Here is a 19404-nt window from a genome sequence, read left to right as displayed (position 1 = left end):
GATAAAACAGCACACGTTGACCCGGGCTGGTTCCGGGTGGAATTCCGTAATTTCCGAAAACGCAAATTGACACGTTTAGTCAAGGCACAGGTGAAAAGTTCATGGGGTGGAAGTGCCATTCCGATCTCAGACCCGGAATCGGTTTCCACCCTCACGAGAACCTAACCTAACAATATAACTGTCAGTACTGGAACGTCGTGGAAACCTTTGTTTGAAGGAACTGGGTACCGCGTGGCATTTCACTGAGGTTCATTTTCACCCGCCCTTGGGGAAACTCAGTCAATTCATCATCAAATGCCACCACTTTTTACTCCTTTTACTTCAGTGTTTAGAACCCAATACTGCGGCAAACAGAGACTTTTTTTTTTCATTATTATTGCATGAAAGTTTACAACAGATGTGTGCCTTTTAAACAAGCAATTTAGCTTTACATTTTGGATTCATGTCGAGAGGGCTTGCGGCCAAGCAGGGCGACGGTAATTGCCGTTGTCACCTCTGTTGTGTAGTGGAATGGTCGACCCGGCGGAAGCCATTAGGAAAGCGGTCGCCTTAATTATCGCGACTAAGTGAGGTTTGGTCAGCGAAGTTGACAGCGGCGTTCTGTGGTTGGAAATGATCGCAACAACAAGAAAATCCACTGCAAGCAGACAAATATGCCCATGCAGCACATGCGAAAGGACGCTCGGAGACGCTCGCATCTAGCGGGCGTGGTGGAACGTGGGCGGCGGCCTACTTCTGCTACAATGGCTCTGATTTACCCGCCCCTCCCCACCTTGTCGTGGTACATATATGCACGCGCACACGCTCGCTTAATCCTGCCTTTCATGGCGGAAGCCTTAATGAGCCGGGAGGACACAACAGGAGGGTCGCCCCTCATCTTCATCCTTCCGCTACTCGTCATGGCCGCTCCCTCCTCGGCCCTCCCAGCCGGCCGGCCGCACGCAAGCACACCGCAGGGCCACAGACGCGGCGGCGGAGGCCGGGGGAACATTCCGAGCGTCTTTCTTTCTTTTCTTTTCTTTCCCCGGTTTTATTTGTTTCAATAATTCATCCCAGGCTCTAATGCATACATAAAACCCGGCAAGTACAGTCAGCACCAGGACAAAGCCCTCAGCCAATCAGGAGTCACGTGATTTATTCATGAACGTATTTGCATCTGCGTGAGGCAGAAATAGCGAGAGAGAGTAATACTCATGGACGGAAGAATGTATTTTCTTGCCGCGCGTGGGGCCTAATCTGCCCATTAGCGGCAGCTCAAGGAGTTGGGATCCTATAGCGAAGTGAAATGGGAAACAGACCCCCCCTTCGGCGACGTACGTTCCGTTGCACGAGACGTTTCCCCAGGATTATTTAATACGCTGCGCCGCTACCACTATCCCCGATCCTCGCTACTTCCTATTCTGTAATGATGCTTGTCCCAGTTTGCAGCTGCTGATCCGTGAACGTCTGTGACTGGGGGGCGATGGGAGTCCGCGGGAGTGACCCCGATATCGTGAGCCGCCGCTTGTTGTGCTGTTGACGTCCAGGCCATGGAGACATGTTTGCACAGCGTGAACGAGTGTCCTCTCACATCGTTCTCTCCCTCCGACCAGGGAAACGGCGCACCGCTGACAGAACACACGTATCCTAAGAACAGCCTTCTCCCACTCTGGAGCAGAAGCAGGAAGCGCAAGAGTCACGCAGAGGCCTGAGTTACATGGCAGGAGCGGAGGAGACTCGGTGATCAACGAGGTATCGACCACGCTGGAGTCCCCGCCACATCGCAGTAAATGCCAATAAGATTACTTTGGCCGCAGGACACCTTCGTTGTTGCTCTACAGTTTTGCACATCATATGCTGAATAATCCGCCATAGTTTGGGCCTCTCTGTCGTGCACACAGCGACACTCATTTCCAATAATTAAATAAAGGTAATTAGTCTTGGCCATTAGAAGAGGTCTGATGAATAAATGTAATGGAACGAGGCACTGTATTTGTCCAAAAAAGGTTTAGAGATGCATTATGGGCCTGACTTTGAAGTGTTGAAGTACATGACATTGGGGCAGTGGTGGCCTGGCAGTTAAGGAAGCGGCCCCGTAATCAGAAGGTTGCCGGTTCGAATCCCGATCCGCCAAGGTGCCACTGAGCAAAGCACCGTCCCCACACGCTGCTCCCCGGGGGGCCTGTCAATGCTCACTCAGGGTGATGGGTTAAATGCAGAAGACAAATTTCACTGTGTGCACTGTGTGCTGTGCTGCTGTGTATCACGTTACAATCACTTCACTTTCATATAAGGCTTGGGGACTGTTCACTGTGTACGTGTTTGTGTGACGCCCCGGGGCCACTGGAGGGAGTCCCGATCCATTGCACCTGACTCCCATAAAACCGGAATGCAGCTGGCAGTCCAACGCTGCGACATTACAGTGGACACGGTTACTTACCTTATGTGTGTTTTCAGTTCCTGGCAATCGGCACACGCCTGCGGGTTTTGTGATCTTTTTGTTGGTTTGTAATTAATGGGGAGGAGCCTGCAGGCATTTGAACATTCACCAACACTCCATACATACTGTGTTATATACTGAGGCACTATCCTTTACCTGTAGATACAGAGTGGAAACTCAGCCCACCAAAGCCTATACGCACACACCATTCACTCACAAACTCTCACCTACAGTCAGTTCAGGGAACTCGCGGCGACACAGGGAGAGGGACTCGAACTGACAACCTTGGAGGTGTGAGGCCACGTCGCAAACCGCACGAAACACAGTGAAAATAGTCCGCCAACATGACTATTAATCTAAAATAAGCAAACACACTTCATACTGCAGTAGATGGCATGGGGGCACGTCACTTGCAGTGATTTGGTTTGATATGGGCACTTGAGCATTGCATTGGAATAGCGCGTAATAATGATCCCCAAAGCACCTGTTACCACAGACACCGGGACACTGGAGGGAGACTGGGAGCGTCAGGCCGCCGCACGACAGACGCTCCTCTGGACTATTCGCGTGTTTTATGAAGACAAGATGCTGTCCCTGTAAAGACTGAGGCTGGTAGTCTGGCAATTATTGTCACTCCGTGATAGATATTAATGCATCCTGCTGTCTGGCGCCCACCCCGGCGTGATAAATGGCGGCGGAAGCGCTTCTCTCCGGCTTAAGTAGTGCGCATGCAGCACCGACGTGCAGGGTCGTGCCGGCAGGACTTCTCTTTGATTAGGACTTCCTCCGTCTTCGCACCCTGGGCTGTCGACCCTCATTTCACGTTGCCGACCGGCGTCCAGCTTGGCGCGCCGGTGCAGCGTCCGTCGCGATGCGGCACGCTGCGCCCAAACAGAGCAGAGACAGGATGCCGCAAGGGCACAGCGGAGCACGTGCACATGACAGTTCAAGCGGTGCAGGGACACCGTGGACAGGAGACAACCCCTGTTCTACATCTACTTCCTCTGTAAACCGTGCATAAATGAGCAGGGGCAGCAACGTTTCCGCGTCTGAAGTGACGCAAACTCTGCACAAGCATTTAAAATATGGACGGAATACATCGCTAATGTGACATTTGATTGATCAAATATGGAACCAAACACGAGTTTGATCCAGTAAAAATGATTTGCATAAATCATGGTAAACCAGGAGCGCGGAGCGAGCGAGATGATGGCGATCAATTACGTTCAAAAGGTTCCTTCCGGCTAATGGCCACATCTGAATTATTTACATTTACAACAGTCCGTGCTCTTAAATCAGCCAGACTGAAAGATAAACTCATTCATCTTGTGCCATAAAAAACGAGTCCCTGCTGCGGCGTGCGTGTGACAGCAGAGCAATGTTGATCATTGTTTCTCTCTCTCTCTCTCTCTCGATTGTGTACACACTTTCCTGTCAGTGCGGACCCACGCAGGGGAAACCAAGAGAATTAATTACATCATAGTTCGCCTTACATTATGTTAAACAGTCAGGGTTCAGGTGAAATTTGTTATGGGTTTGTCATGGCCCGGTCCGGCAGGGGCAACTCCGGGTCCGGAGTTCGGACCGGAGATTCATGTTAGTCTTGTGTAATGTTTCCTGATTGTTATCGCCTGTGTCCGATGTATAAAGCTGCCCTGTTCGTGTCTGTTTGCCATCGGGTCATTGTTTGGTGATGTTCCCCTTGTCCTGTCTACCCTATTTCGTGACGTTGTGCGTATGTGTCCGTCTTCCTCGCCATGTCCAGCCGGCGTGACAGGGTTCTATATGATTAATGAGATTTCTTTCTACTTGTAACTTATCTATTGTAGTACGCATACAACACAGCCATGTCAACTTCACTTGGGTTTCATCCAGTAGATTTATCAACATGTACGTGAGCGTATGCACCGTTTCTGGAGCGTTTCTGCCCCTTGACCACAAGAACAATTTAGATCTTTGCAATATACAGTACAGGCCAAAAGTTTGGACACACCTTCTCATTCAGTGTGTTTTGTTTATTTTCATGATTCTCACTGAAGGCATCAAAACTATGAATGAACACATGTGGAGGTGTGTCTAAACTTTTTGCCTGTACTCAAAGCTACCAGCACATGATCACATAGAAAAGACTTGCTGCATTATGCAAAAAACATTAACCATTTTGTTTAAGCTCCTCCCATTATATACAGGTGCTTTTTATTTACATTTACAGCATTTAGCCAATGCTGTCAGTTGTTACAGGGACAGTCCCTGTTGAGACACTCAGGGTTAAGTGTCTTGCTCAGGGACACAATGGTAGTAAGGCGAGTGTCTTACCCACTGGGCTTTTGCCAGCCTTCAAACCGATCTGTACATGCAGGAATAGACTAAAATATCGCCTCCTCCCAACTGCACCAAACCTGCTGAGCTCTGAATCTTCTCAGTCTGACATTATTTCTTACTGAGCATGTACAGGAGAAATGTTACACTTAACTGCAATAATCATTTATGCTGCCTGCCAACAGAGCCATAATAATCTGTCATGGTACTTTACTTACACTGTCATCTGCATTTGTTCACATTTTGTTGCTAGTTCTTTCTTTGTATTCGTTTATGAATTGTCTTTTGGATTCTGCTTTTAAGCGATCACATTCAATTCTCTTCATCTCTTCATTGCGCTGCACAATGGCTATATGCTGCTTGAATGCCGAATGTGTTTAATCAATTCATCAAGACAGATGTGGGGTGTACATAGAGCTGTCATTATGCAATAGCAAGTGCCTGAGTTGTGTGTGTGTGAGAGAGAGAGATCAAGCGAGAGAGTTTGCACGAGTGTGTGTGTCGTGTGAGTGTATGCGTGCATCTGTCCCCTTGGGTGCGGCATCACCAGCTTCAGCCACTTAAGGGCTCCTTTCCTGTCTTGCACTCAATGCCCCCGTTCTTGCCGGGATCGGTGTGCCGGCCTTCTCTAGCGCTCGTCATCAAGGTGAGCTCTCTCGCTCAGATTTATCGCGGCGCCGCAGCTCCCCAGACGCGTCCTTCCGCCCGGTGAGTAACGTTGTGCAGGTCCAGACGCCGGCACAGGAAGTGCTGCCGTCGTAAAGCAGGGAAACAGGCAACACCTTTACCAAGCGGAGCGCCTGTTTTATGACCTTTTTAAGTCCTGCAATCTGCTCCCAAAGGGCTCCTTTAGCGGGTGGACCAGAGGCATCCGAAACAGGCACCTCTCCCGTCCTCCAGTTGGCGAGGGTTGGCATTCCGACGGCCTTCCCCCGGAGACTGCGGGCAGCGGCGGCAGCAGCGCTGCGCCCGTCAGCGCCTATTGTACACACTGCTATCTATGCTTGGAGTTTTGTCCTGAGCTCGTCAAACGTCACGGATGCCCGTGAATCGAGGTGACAGCTGGCGGCGGCAGCGTGGCAATCGCAACGCTGCACTGTCCTGGAGAGCCGGAGGGGAGACATTTTCTTCTTGGGAACACACCTCAATGCCTCAATGGATGTAGCACTTGAAGGCGTCTCCCGAAGCAAAGTCTTTAAAACTCTTCATTTCACTTACTTTTCTGCTAAAAAAGGAAAAGTACAAGATCATAGATTAAAAAAAATGTTGTAAAACGGCTAAGTACAACATAAGAGCTTGATTAGATCTGTTTGATGTGGTATTAGCCGAACAACACTGCAACTGCAAAGAATCAAAAGCAAATCTCTTCATCTCCGTGTAATGTGAGCAAAAGCAAAGCTTTGCCACGGCAAACACTGAGCATGCCCAGAAAACACAAAGGATTGTGGGTTCTGTGATCGGCCTGCTAGCAGATGGGATCAATACCTTAAAGGTCGAAACACAGACCAAACCCGGTCTGGCACAGACACTTATTTTGAGTCTTCAGGCACTTTTCCACAGGATCTGGAACCAATTGGACTTCTAGTCCGATTCTAGTCTTGCTTTTTCCACATTTCCGACTGTCACACAAAAAGCCTTTTTGTAGCCCTGCAGTTGTAACCCAGTTCCCCTCCATATACAATATTTCCTCAAATGTCCTCATTTTACCCAGGCCATGCAGGGTTGTCTTATCTCTGGACGGCGATCGGCGTCTGTGTTTATTCCATGGAATTTGCTGTGGCACTGTGCTGAGAAAATGTTTTTTTTTTTTTTGGTGGTTCTGCGCTGTGTTGCACGGTGCATGATGCAATATGAATAACCAGTCAGCAACAACCAGCATCGCTTTAGGTGACCACGTAATATACTAGGCCAGGATTTGACGTCACAACGCCACTGATCTCTTGCTGTGAGCTGATTGGCTCAGTATCCTCTTAATGGGAATGGAAAACAGAGGGATGAAAACCAATCACACCAAAAGGGCTCTGTCCAATTTCAGTGTGAAGAACACAGTGTTTGAAGTAGGGTTAAAAACACATCCTTCAAAACCTGACACTATGTGTTACTCAAAGTGAAAAAAGGTTCCTAAGTCATCACATTCAAAAAAGAATTGTTCCAATGACCACATCTTTAATTCAAGGAATTGTTCAAGGATCCCTGGAGTTTGCAGAACAATCACAGTCTAATGGCAGAACCTTGGAAATGATGCATCTTACTAATTGAAGGCTTTTAGACACGCCTATAGATAGTGTCAGTGTTGAATTTTGGGATACTGGTGCAGCATTAGAAGGAGCCTTCAAACTGGAACAGTGTTGTAATCTGACTGTGGCACTTTTGCAGGCCTAACCAAGAAAACCTCAACCACGAAGCCAAGTAAGGAGTTGTGTCCAGCCTGACATGGATCATCTCAGGGTTCTTAGTGTTGCTAAACTCACAGTCAGGTAACTATAGACCCAGTTCACTCCCAAACTGAAAAAGCACTAATAGGCGTCCTGGCCAGAAATGGTGCAGCCACGTTCTGGCTCATGTCAGACGTCTTCACCCCCATCCCTTGCCTGCAGGGCCACTGCGGCACGTCCCGTACTGTAGGTCAGGAACCAGGGGTGAAATTCATCATGTCTTGCAGTGCACCTTGGATAAGTAACAGAGTCAGAATAATTTCGACATCAGAGACATGCTGCCCCCCCCTCCCAACATGCCCAAAAAGTCACCAATGAAAAAAAAGTCATTTCACTGTGGGGATGATAATGTAATCCTTTGTCACAGTGTTTTTTTTTCAACTTTCAAAGGAAAATTGGCAGCTTGGAAAAGGAGCAGCAACAAAACGAAACACTGTGAGATGTGAATCTGGTTGATTAGGGGGTAGGCGAGAGGATGGATGATGTGTGTGTGTGTGTGTGTGTGTGTGTGTACGTACCCTGAGGGAAGTGTTTGGAAAAGCTGCAGCTGTCATCTGTAGCAGGACGTGACAGATAGAGAGCATTATTAAAAGAAAAGCTACATGCACGCCCGACACGGCCCCTCCAGAATTAATTTCCACTCATGTCAGAGATTACAACCTGACAGTCGAGCCTGTAGAAGTGCCACGAGCTTCTGCCCACATTGTAGGATCTCTAACCAAGTTAATCCATAATGGTAATAGAAGATTGTCCACTTATGCTCTTTATTTGCTACTAAAATATTGTGCGTTTGCAAGGTAAGAAACATATCTGTAATGAGTCTTCAGACTATCCAAGCCTGTCTCTGTGGCTACATACGGATTACTCGGTCTAAACGTTAACCCATTGTCAGGTGAACTGAATAAACCGACTATCATGTTAAAGTGGCACCTGTCAAGGTGTATGGTGTGCAGTGGAGAGTCAGTTCTTGAAGCTGATGTGTCGGAAGCAAGAGAAATGGACAAGTGTAAAGATTTGAAGGCCTTTGACAAGGACCAACTGGGCCAGGGCATCTCCAGAACAGCAGGTCTCCAGAACTGCAGGTCTTCCTATTATGTAGCGGTTGGTGCTAACCGAAGGTCGTCCAAACAAGGACAACTGGTGAACCAGCCACAGGGTCTTGAATGCATGTGGGGAGTGATGGTTAGTTATCCCTATTTCTCACGTATCTGCACATTTTTATTGTATATAAAACCTCTTACTCAGTTATTTATTCTTCCCATATGTATACAGCACTGTCATTTTGTAATTTTTGCATGGTCTGTATTATTTCTATTTATTTGTATTTTTCTTGTATTGTTTCCTTCGTACAGCGCACTGTACATGCGTATAGTGACAATAAAAGGCTTTCTATTTTATTGTATTTTCTTGAGTGGAATTTTACTAATTTAATTTCTTCTTACAGCAAGCTCCAATACTTTCTAATCCACTACCTTTCAACATTGCAGTACGTTTTCTGCTCTCTCTGGTGCATTCACCCAATGAGACATTGCGCCAATTTAAGAATCTCAACCTGATACTTGGTGCACCCTGCTGGTTCTTCCTGGAATGGACAGAATACAGCTGTTTCCCAAGACTGCAGCAGCAAATCATATTAGCAACATTAAACGAATACAAAATGCAGAACATTGTTTGAGTATTTAAAAAGCAAATACTTAACATACTCTTTAGAAAGTATTTGGATACATAATGTGGTTAATCTGCAAAATGACAACTGTACTGGTCGTGGCAGAAAGGTGTCAGAGTGACCAGGCTGTAAGAAGAGCTCCTACGCTGGTCATGTGAGTGTCAGAACCGGCAGGTGGTGAAGGTGGCTGAGGGCTGGAAGAAGGCAAGCTGCCGGGGAAACTCTGGGTCCTGCCACCCATGTGGCACTCATGTTACTTTGACATGATGACTGCAACCTCTGTGTACAGGAAAATTTTGCATGCATGGAGCTTACATTGCGTTTGAAGTGCTCATAAAATGCATTGTGCCTTTTAAATGAACAAAAAGTTATATATATAAAAATGTTCTTCTAGGGTAGACGACAAACTCTGGCCAAACAAGGCAGCCAGAGAGCCATTCTCCTCAGTAAAAGAGTTGTTACAGGGAGAGACAGATCGTGTGTCAGCAAGAGAAAGGCAAGAGGCGAGATAGACAGCGGGGGAAAGAGACAATGCCCCGATCTCTGCTGAGACGGCACGTTTTTATAGCCACAGAAACGCGAGTCTCCCTGCTGCCACACCGGCGCACCATTTTCCTCCATCTCTTGCTCTGCAGGCTCATGATTGAGCTGATGGAGTCTGTGCCGCTGCTGGGGTAAAGCTCTCCTCCACATGGAGCTCAGCCTGTCGGTTATGTTTACAAATAGCGGGAGAGAATTTTACCCCTGGCACAGGTAAATGTCGATTAATTAAATTCATTTCCACAGGCAAAACACAAAATGACGGGAAGAAGGGAACTTCTTAATGACTGTTTAATTAAATACCCTTTAGATGAACTAAATGGCTGCATTGCATTTCCCTTTATGCAAGAGAATTTAATGGCATCATAAGCTGACATTATAGTGGCTGCACGAGCGCTAACGACTTAAAGGTGGAAAGTTATCTCAGTTCATGTCCCATATTGATCAGATGGGGCATCTTTTAATGGCCCAATAATAGAAATAGTGCAATACGGGTGTTCAAGAATTTCACATTCAGAATGCTTGAATCAATGCAATGATAATCTGCTACTATCTTCGTCTTCTGGCATCACCTGGGTGTACCTACGTGTCCTTTTTAGACCGATAAAGCATCTGTCTAGCTATATAATATCTGTGTGACATTAGCAAGAGCTTCCAATTCGCTACAAAAGTGAAAAAACAAGGCCCAATATCTGAACAATGGCTTGAGGGAATTTCTACACGTTTGCTCAATGAAGACATGAGAAGAGCTATGAAGACTAAACGTCAAGGCCATGGTGGCCTGCCAAACTTCCCCAATGTGATGGCTCAATATCCCTTTGGGGTAAATATGGAGTGATTAGAATTTGGTGGTCAGAGGTCATGTGAGAAAGAGAATGTATGTTTTTTTTTTCAAGATTTGGCACAAATGTTCACCTCTAACTATTTGCTTTGTCGTGTTTAGAGGTCACTCAGGGTTGTCACTTGTTTTGAGGGGCAGTAACCTGAAACAGAATTGTATCTAGTGTGGGCATGCATATGCACGGCTTGTCTTTACCAATTCTTCAGTCTGTCACATAATAAAATGTTTAGCACATCTGATTTCCTTATGTTGCTGTCTTATGCTTACCCATACCATTGCAAATACTAATATATTGTAATACAGGGAGTGCAGAATTATTAGGCAAATGAGTATTTTGTCCACATCATCCTCTTCATGCATGTTGTCTTACTCCAAGCTGTATCGGCTCGAAAGTCTACAACCAATTAAGCATATTAGGTGATGTGCATCTCTGTAATGAGAAGGTGTGTCAACACCCTATATAAGGTGTGCATAATTATTAGGCAACTTCCTTTCCTTTGGCAAAATGGGTCAAAAGAAGGACTTGACAGGCTCAGAAAAGTCAAAAATAGTGAGATATCTTGCAGAGGGATGCAGCACTCTTAAAATAGCAAAGCTTCTGAAGCGTGATCATCGAACAATCAAGCGTTTCATTCAAAATAGTCAACAGGGTCGCAAGAAGCGTGTGGAAAAACCAAGGCGCAAAATAACTGCCCATGAACTGAGAAAAGTCAAGCGTGCAGCTGCCAAGATGCCACTTGCCACCAGTTTGGCCATATTTCAGAGCTGCAACATCACTGGAGTGCCCAAAAGCACAAGGTGTGCAATACTCAGAGACATGGCCAAGGTAAGAAAGGCTGAAAGATGACCACCACTGAACAAGACACACAAGCTGAAACGTCAAGACTGGGCCAAGAAATATCTCAAGACTGATTTTTTTTTGGACTGATGAAATGAGAGTGAGTCTTGATGGGCCAGATGGCTGGATTGGTAAAGGGCAGAGAGCTCCATTCCGACTCAGACGCCAGCAAGGTGGAGGTGGAGTACTGGTTTGGGCTGGTATCATCAAAGATGAGCTTGTGGGGCCTTTTCGGGTTGAGGATGGAGTCAAGCTCAACTCCCAGTCCTACTGCCAGTTTCTGGAAGACACCTTCTTCAAGCAGTGGTACAGGAAGAAGTCTGCATCCTTCAAGAAAAACATGATTTTCATGCAGGACAATGCTCCATCACACTCGTCCAAGTACTCCACAGCGTGGCTGGCAAGAAAGGGTATAAAAGAAGAAAAACTAATGACATGGCCTCCTTGTTCACCTGATCTGAACCCCATTGAGAACCTGTGGTCCATCATCAAATGTGAGATTTACAAGGAGGGAAAACAGTACACCTCTCTGAACAGTGTCTGGGAGGCTGTGGTTGCTGCTGCACGCAATGTTGATGGTGAACAGATCAAAACACTGACAGAATCCATGGATGGCAGGCTATTGAGTGTCCTTGCAAAGAAAGGTGGCTATATTGGTCGCTGATTTGTTTTTGAATGTCAGAAATGTATATTTGTGAATGTGGAGATGTTATATTGGTTTCACTGGTAAAAATAAATAATTGAAATGGTTATATATTTGTTTTTTGTTAAGTTGCATAATAATTATGCACAGTAATAGTCACCTGCAAAAATAAAAAAAATAAAAACAAACTAAAAACTACTTCCAAAAAAATTCAGCTTTGATATTAATGAGTTTTTTGGGTTCATTGAGAACATGGTTGTTGTTCAATAATAAAATTATTCCTCAAAAATACAACTTGCCTAATAATTCTGCACTCCCTGTATATCCATGGTATACATTCTAGGAAGAAACAACGTAATTGATAATTGTGTAAAATACAATAATTCCAGCAGCTGGATGTTTTGGAGTAATTTGAATGGATCCTGTAACTGTTCGTTCTACTTTTACTGCACTGTGATGCCACTGAGAGCTTTGAGTCTGGATAAAAGGGGATGCACAGTGCGAGTGCCATGGCAGTGGCAGAGCTGTTGCACGTTTTGACTGGCGTTTCAAAAGTACAGGGCCACTTGTTGCCCAAATCACACAATTCATAAAACTGGTAGAGTGTCTGCTTAGTCTTTCACGCATTGCATTGCTCCCAGCTGAATTCGCCGGCCGGTAATCTCATCAATAGGATGAGATGAGATGCGAGGATGAGAAAACGCTGAGATGAAATCATGTCTCAGATGGCGAGGGTGGTGCACAAAGCTCTGGTCTGAGTCATGGTATTTTACACAGCGCACAGTATGGCCTGCAGGTTAGCACGGTATTGATGACCATTGTCCAAACCTCATGTCCATGTGCTTTGGGCTGACTCATGTTTCTGTTTGTAAACTGATGCCCACTTTTCTCTTCTTCCTCCATCCTCTTGTTCTAAGGATTGACTGAAGAATAGTCCTTCAAACCGCAAGCAGAAGACGCCTACTGATTCACCCCCAATTACACCTCGTCTGCGAGGGAGCATGCTAACACGTCAACACGCTCTTGTTAGCACCTTGGCATGCCGGGTCTCTATCGGAATAGAGCTCTGACTCGCAATTAACTAATGAGCTAAACATGCAGAACAAGAGTGGGCTGGCCTGGAGAGACCCAGGCCAAATTACATAGAGCAGGGAGGAGAGGAGGGAACGTGTCTGCTGATGAGTGTTGAGGGCACTGATGATTGCTCATTGTATGCCAGCGCTGAAAGTATGATGCATACACACTGTACTGTACAATGCTAGTCAGTGCATTGGACTAATGATCTAATTCCACTGGATGAGTAGGACAAATAATAATTTTATCATGATGCATCCTTTGGTGATGTATTATCATTGTGCAGGGATGTATCAAAGATGTATTTATTTTATAGGGTGGTTGTAGCCTAGTGGGTAACACACTCGCTTATGAACCAGAAGACCCAGGTTCAAATCCCACTTACTACCATTGTGTCCCTGAGAAAGACACTTAACCCTGAGTGTCTCCAGGGGGGACTGTCCCTGTAACTACTGACTTTAAGTCGCTCTGGATAAGGGCATCTGATAAATGCTGTAAATGTAATATTTGAAGATTTATGGCATAAAAGCAATAAAAGTAGACACTGAAATATTCTTTTTCTTATGCAGTTATTTGCAAGAATTTCTTCGTTGAGGGTTTTTGAACGGCCTTTCTGGACTTTGAGTCCAAATGCGACCAAATTCTTCTGCCCTCAACGATCTGAATACCTTAGGGCCTGACACACCAGGTGCCATTGTGTATGACCCTCACCTCCGGACACCCATGAAACCTGTCATCCTTGTCCACTCCGCAGCCAGGGTAAAGCCAGAGTGTCTCCCTAAGCACCACGTCCCAACCACCGCTGCTGTGTGTTCCATCTCCCACTCCTGTTCTCCCTCACCTGCAATGCATTGAGCATAACAGTATGAAGCACACCAAAGCACACCATGCTTTGATTCAAACATTTCTATAATGCCCCTTTAAACAGCCCCTCTTTCTTCAAATGACTACATTTCTCTAACTGCCTCCATTGCTTATGACATCATATCAACCAGCAATAACAATTTAACTACGCACGTTACGTTGAAATGTCCACCAGCTGTCATGCGGAACTGCTCTGCACGCGTTCAGACACTTACTCCGAGCATCTTATACTACATAATTTCAGGGTGTGATTTTAGCTGACATTTTGGAAAAAGAACCCATATTTTCTCTGACGATAAAGAGCTCATCTCTAATCCCTCAGAGCATACCCACAGACGACATCCAGAAAGAAAAAAAAACTGAAGGGTAGCCTGGTGCGATTCAAGCTTAAAAATCAAAGCGCATCATACAGTGAGCAGTTGCAGCTTTTTCTCACCTTCTGTTCACCTGTCCTGCTGTCCAGTCATGTAAAAGAGCTGTCGGCCCCATCTGCTAAATGAATAACGGTAACAGAGGTAACCGTTACTACAGGAGGGTTTTCATAGCAAGGACGGCAAGGCAGCAACTTTTAATATTTGCTCTGGGCTAGTGAAGGATATGTCAACTGGAAATAAATTAGCAATTCACTCTGGGTGGGTTTTATTTTCAGTTTTTCTGCCAGCTGCTCAGCCAGAATACACAGGACACAAATCCAGCTTTCCTAAACTGAGAACTTGCAGGATAGTCACAAATGTAGTCGTTTTATTTTCGAATAATTTTCACGGTAATTTTGGCAGAAATGCAGGGCACGCGTAGACACGTTATCATTCTGAACTGGGAAAACAAATGCTTTCCTCAGAAACCATACACTCTTTTTTTATTAGATTACAAAACCAAACGACCTTTTTTATTGTATATATATTTTTAACAGGAAGCCAAAGGCAGGTTTTCCTGCCCTGTATCCTGACGCATTCATACACACACACACACACACACACACACTCATGTCTTACATCGCCACCGGGAGTTTGGGGCTCCCGCCCAGCGATGTGTTTATGACATCCATTATTCAGAGGGAGCATCGGCAACGAGAGTGGCCCTCCTTCGCACACACGCACACACATATATACACACGCGCTGCATCTCCTGCCAGCAACCCCCCTTGAGAGACATGTGTAACGTCCCATTGTAAATCAGCAAGAGCGATCGGGACGAGGGAGGCAGGGGAAGCGAGGAGGAGGGAGAGAGATCGAGAGAGATTGGGAGAGATCGGACGAGGGCGTCTCATATATCAGTTTAATTCAGCGCTGTAATGACGTTGACCTCAATAATGGCGGATGCTCAGGTGTTGCCATAAAACACCCAGACTTAGCAGCTGTCAGCGGCAACACGGGGATCCATGTTGAAAAGTAGGGCCCGGAGGCGCGGGCCACGCCAAGTTCCCGCCAGCAGCGAGCTGGGGGGGCTGCGCCTTCGTTTGGTTCAGTGTGACCTAGATGCTGGAGGTGTGAACTCCAGATGACACTCTTCCAGCGAAGTGCAAAGCCTGCGAGTGAAGCCCACAACATGGTAGATGCTCGGAGTTGGCGCTCAGTTGCCTGATAATGCTCTTTTTTTAAATGAACGGGGGAATTGCAGGATGCTTCAGCAAAGAGACACAAATACATTTACAGCATTTAGCTGATGCCTTTATCCAGAGTGCCTTACAATCGGTAGTTACAGGGACAGTCCCCTTGGTTTCCTAATGATGAATGGGCCAATAGGTCCAGCCCATAAGTCCAGAAATCTAATTAAGGTCTGCAATCAAATATATTGGGTGCCCAAATATATTGGGTTGGGGCAGTGGCGGCCTAGCGGTTAAGGAAGGTTGCCGGTTCGAATCCCGATCTGCCAAGTGCCACTGAGCAAAGCACCGTCCCCACACTGCTCCCCGAGCGCCCGTCATGGCTCCCCGCTGCTCACTCAGGGTGATGGATTAAATGCAGAGGACAAATTTCACTGTGTGCTGTGCTGCTGTGTATCACAATGACAATCACTTCTTTTGCCTTTTTTCTCCATACAAATATATAAAACTAAAAATAGCGTATTAAATGAGGGTGGCCTCCAAAATCTAACTGGTACAATATTTGAATCAATTCCTTCAAGGGAGCAGTGAGACAGGATGGATCTTATTGGCGCTGGAGGCATAAATGAATTCTGTTTGACGCATGGTGATCGAGTGAGCAAAGAATCACAGATCACAGGTGGAGAGACGTTACAGAGACAGAAGATGAGCCCAGATCTCTTCAAACAAGCCTCTCCTCTTCTATCTTGCCAGCCATTTCAGCAGCTCGAGTGTCATCAGAGGCAGAAAACAGCGGGAGGAAAATTGACTTCTCCGTTTGGCAGGCATTAGACCCAGAGATTCTCCTCTCAGCATCCGGCATGTATGCTTAAAGGAGCAGGCAGGCCACTCGGAGAGACTCTGAGAGAGCGAGGGCCTCTCCTCGCCGCGGCACGGCGGTGTAATTGGGACATCACGCACATGACTGCCAGAAAAAGGCTTAGAGAATCCTGCACAACAGGGAAAAGACTTATTCTGCTGTCAGGATGCAATCCCCTGCAACACCAGGTATATCCTTCTCTCTCTCTCGCTCTCTCTTGCTCTCTTTCGTTCTCTCTCTCTCCCTCCCTCTCCTGACACCTGGTGGAACTGTGCCCCACTGCAGTTGTGTTCCTTCAGCCAAACATTCTTCCCTATTGGGGGCACATCTTGCAAGCTAATCATGCACAGACACTCAATAGCCTGCAGGGCCTAAAATAAAGTTTCTTACAATGTATGTTCCATGTGAAATAGAATAATCAACCAATCAACTGGTATGTATGAGTTTGGCCCCAGTTTGTGTGCTGAAGGTTGCTGGTATAGGTTCCGTCTTTGGTGCAGCCATGACCTGACTCTGAAAATGGACACACCTGCACACATACACGTTCATAGCCGAACTATAGTTTTGTCCTGTACACTTCCATCCTGGCTTTTGTCCACGTTGGTTCAATGGAGATATTTCATACACTTCAAAACAGAACAGATTCATAGGTAGCCCCAAGTGAAGAAAGCTCTTTTAAGTCACTACTGTGCTTCTTTGGCCATGATCCTGAATAAGGAGAATATACCCCCCATCCCCATATTTCAAATTAAACAGATCGGCAATCATAATTCTTGAATTAAAATGTAGATTATCTACATATTTCTTGATGATGGCCCAAGAACAAAATGGAGGACACTTGCTTATGTAATAAGGAGTAGGTTAAAAAGTATATTTTTTTTACTGTTCCTCATCCTTAAATTTAGTTTATATCTTCTGGCTTTCAGGAATAATTATACACAAGCAAACAGGGCTGGCGAGGGTTTAGTTCCTCCTTTCCAACAAACAGATAACTAGCAAGCCTTTTATTATTATCTGTACCCAGAGGATATTTCCTGATATTAAATAAATTAACACTCCCCATGAGCTGCATCTTACTAATTGCTCAGAAAAAAACAGTCCCTTAACTGTTAATGATGTTTTCCAATAGCAAAATGCTGGGCTCGTGCTAGATATATTATTTTTATTCATGTGCACCCAAAGGTGTTGTGATCGTGCTCAACATGCCATACGCAAGGATTTGGGTATTAAATAAATAATGTGTGGCATATTGCTGATGTCCCATGAAAACCTCTGTGAGCCCTGCAGGATCCTCAGTTATCTTGTCCCTGTGGAACATATGAGTTTAGAATGGACAGCACACACCAGATACTGTCACGCTAGTTGGTATGGTCCTTCAGAATACTTAATGAATTATGGATTTCGAGAGCTACCTGTTAAATAATGTCCTGGAAATAATTGGTCCCATGGTGCAGGGCAAGCGTCTGTGTTAGCCTGGGCTCGGCCTTCATTAACTTCACTAACACAACTTTGTCGAGCTCAATTCTTGTAGGAAATGGCCCCGCACAGTTCTTTCTTGTTCTAAAGATCTAAACTCAGCAGCGCCCACAGCAGTTAGACCAAATGCGTGATACCCTAATAGTGCAGACCTGGACTGTAGATGTACATTAAATTCAGAGATTGTCAAGTGCAAATATTGATCATGACAATTTATCACTTTCTGCAAACATCTATAACACAGATCTACACCCTTATTACTTTAAAGTGCTTCACCAATTCCCAGCACTTCTGCAACACAGATTTTTTTAGTGTGGCCCATAAAGAAAGGGCTCTATGAACTGAACTTATTTGCAGGTGTGACTCGTCTGCGTGGTGTGAGAAGGGTGTGAGAATATTAATCGTCTCAGTCTATATTGCCACAGGCAGGCCATAAAAAATCACATGTAATGATGCTGACGGACTGTGACATTTTGCCCTGCAGCCTGTCATCCTATCCTTTGCAGTCTGGAAATTGCTTTGTTGTCATGTTGCTTACCTGTGCATTTCATTTTTCTCTACATTTTGCACTGCAGTTGTTATTTAAATTTATTTAAATGCACCATATATGAGGAGATTGACTTTAAACTGTTTAGGTCTGAATTGCACGTGTTTTTAAGTGTGGAGCAGCGCTGCTCAGGGTTTGCCTAATTTAATTGTCATTTTAATCAACTTTGACCTTCTGTCAACGGCTGAGTCATGAGACCAAATGCGGTGCATCAAACCATGCAACAATTCATTCCAGAGTCAGATGAGTTAAAAGGCAGGAGGCCTGTGTGCTGAATTTCAATTTGGCGCAGTGGGGTCGGCCCCTCATCCAGCCTCTGGGCAGCAATGACAACATGCGAGGAGACGTTGAACATCCCAGGGTCTCAGCACTGCCCCATCGCCGCTGTGTTATTTTACATCCTAATAACACTCATCATATTCTGCATACAGCACGGTGCTAAGGCATGGCACTGTTGTTCATGACAATGCTTTTTATTACTCTTTCTCCCTGAGACATTTTTTTGAATGCCGTGCTGCTGTGGAGTCTACAAAGACTCACATACTGTAAAGACTAATAAATAAAAATCTTGGTGTTTGCCACAGGAGCTGCTTCTCATTGAGCTGTCATGTTTTTTTACTGTAAGAGCCATTGGACAGTGTTGCCATGTTGGGCAGTTTCCCACCTAACTGGCAGATTTGAAATTCTGATTTTTTGGGTTAAAAGGGTTAGAGTGGGCAACAAAAATGGGAAAATGAAGACCCTCCAGTGTAGGACAGCTGAGTGGTGGTGGTGGCAGGGAAGAGGACTCAGAAATGGATGTTGTTCAGAGGCAGAATCTGTTTATTAATGTTTATTATTTCAACAACAACAAAAAAACACATGCAATAAATATATTACAAATATATAGTAAACCTTAATAATCAAACCTCTTCTCTCCACTGAAAACTTGGGCCAGTCTAGCCCTGGACCAAACCATTTATCCCACAGACAAAAAACAATTATCTTCACACAAACATTTCCAACAGTTCTTAATACATCAAATATTAAACTAGCATGTGTTTCAAAAACATTTCAAATACGTACTTACGTTAATTTGCTAATCATTTTACACCGTTATCAGAAATCCCCTCCAACCCAGCACCATTTGGTAAACCCTTACATAGCTGTTCAGAGTGTTTATTCTGGTAAAAGGTGCTAGCTCTGTTACAAACATTTATTATTAGTGACTGCATATCTGGGATATTTTCTGACAGGTTTAAAGGTTAACGTGATGAGAATTAGAAACTAAATTTGTTTAATGGTTTAATTTAATGGTTTCCACGCAAGTTTTTTGTGGATAGTTTGCGGGTGAAAACGTC

This window comes from Denticeps clupeoides, chromosome 15 (genome assembly GCF_900700375.1).
Source record: "Denticeps clupeoides chromosome 15, fDenClu1.1, whole genome shotgun sequence".
NCBI classification, from domain to species: Eukaryota; Metazoa; Chordata; class Actinopteri; order Clupeiformes; family Denticipitidae; genus Denticeps; species Denticeps clupeoides.
Note: the sequence above shows the minus strand (reverse complement) of the source record.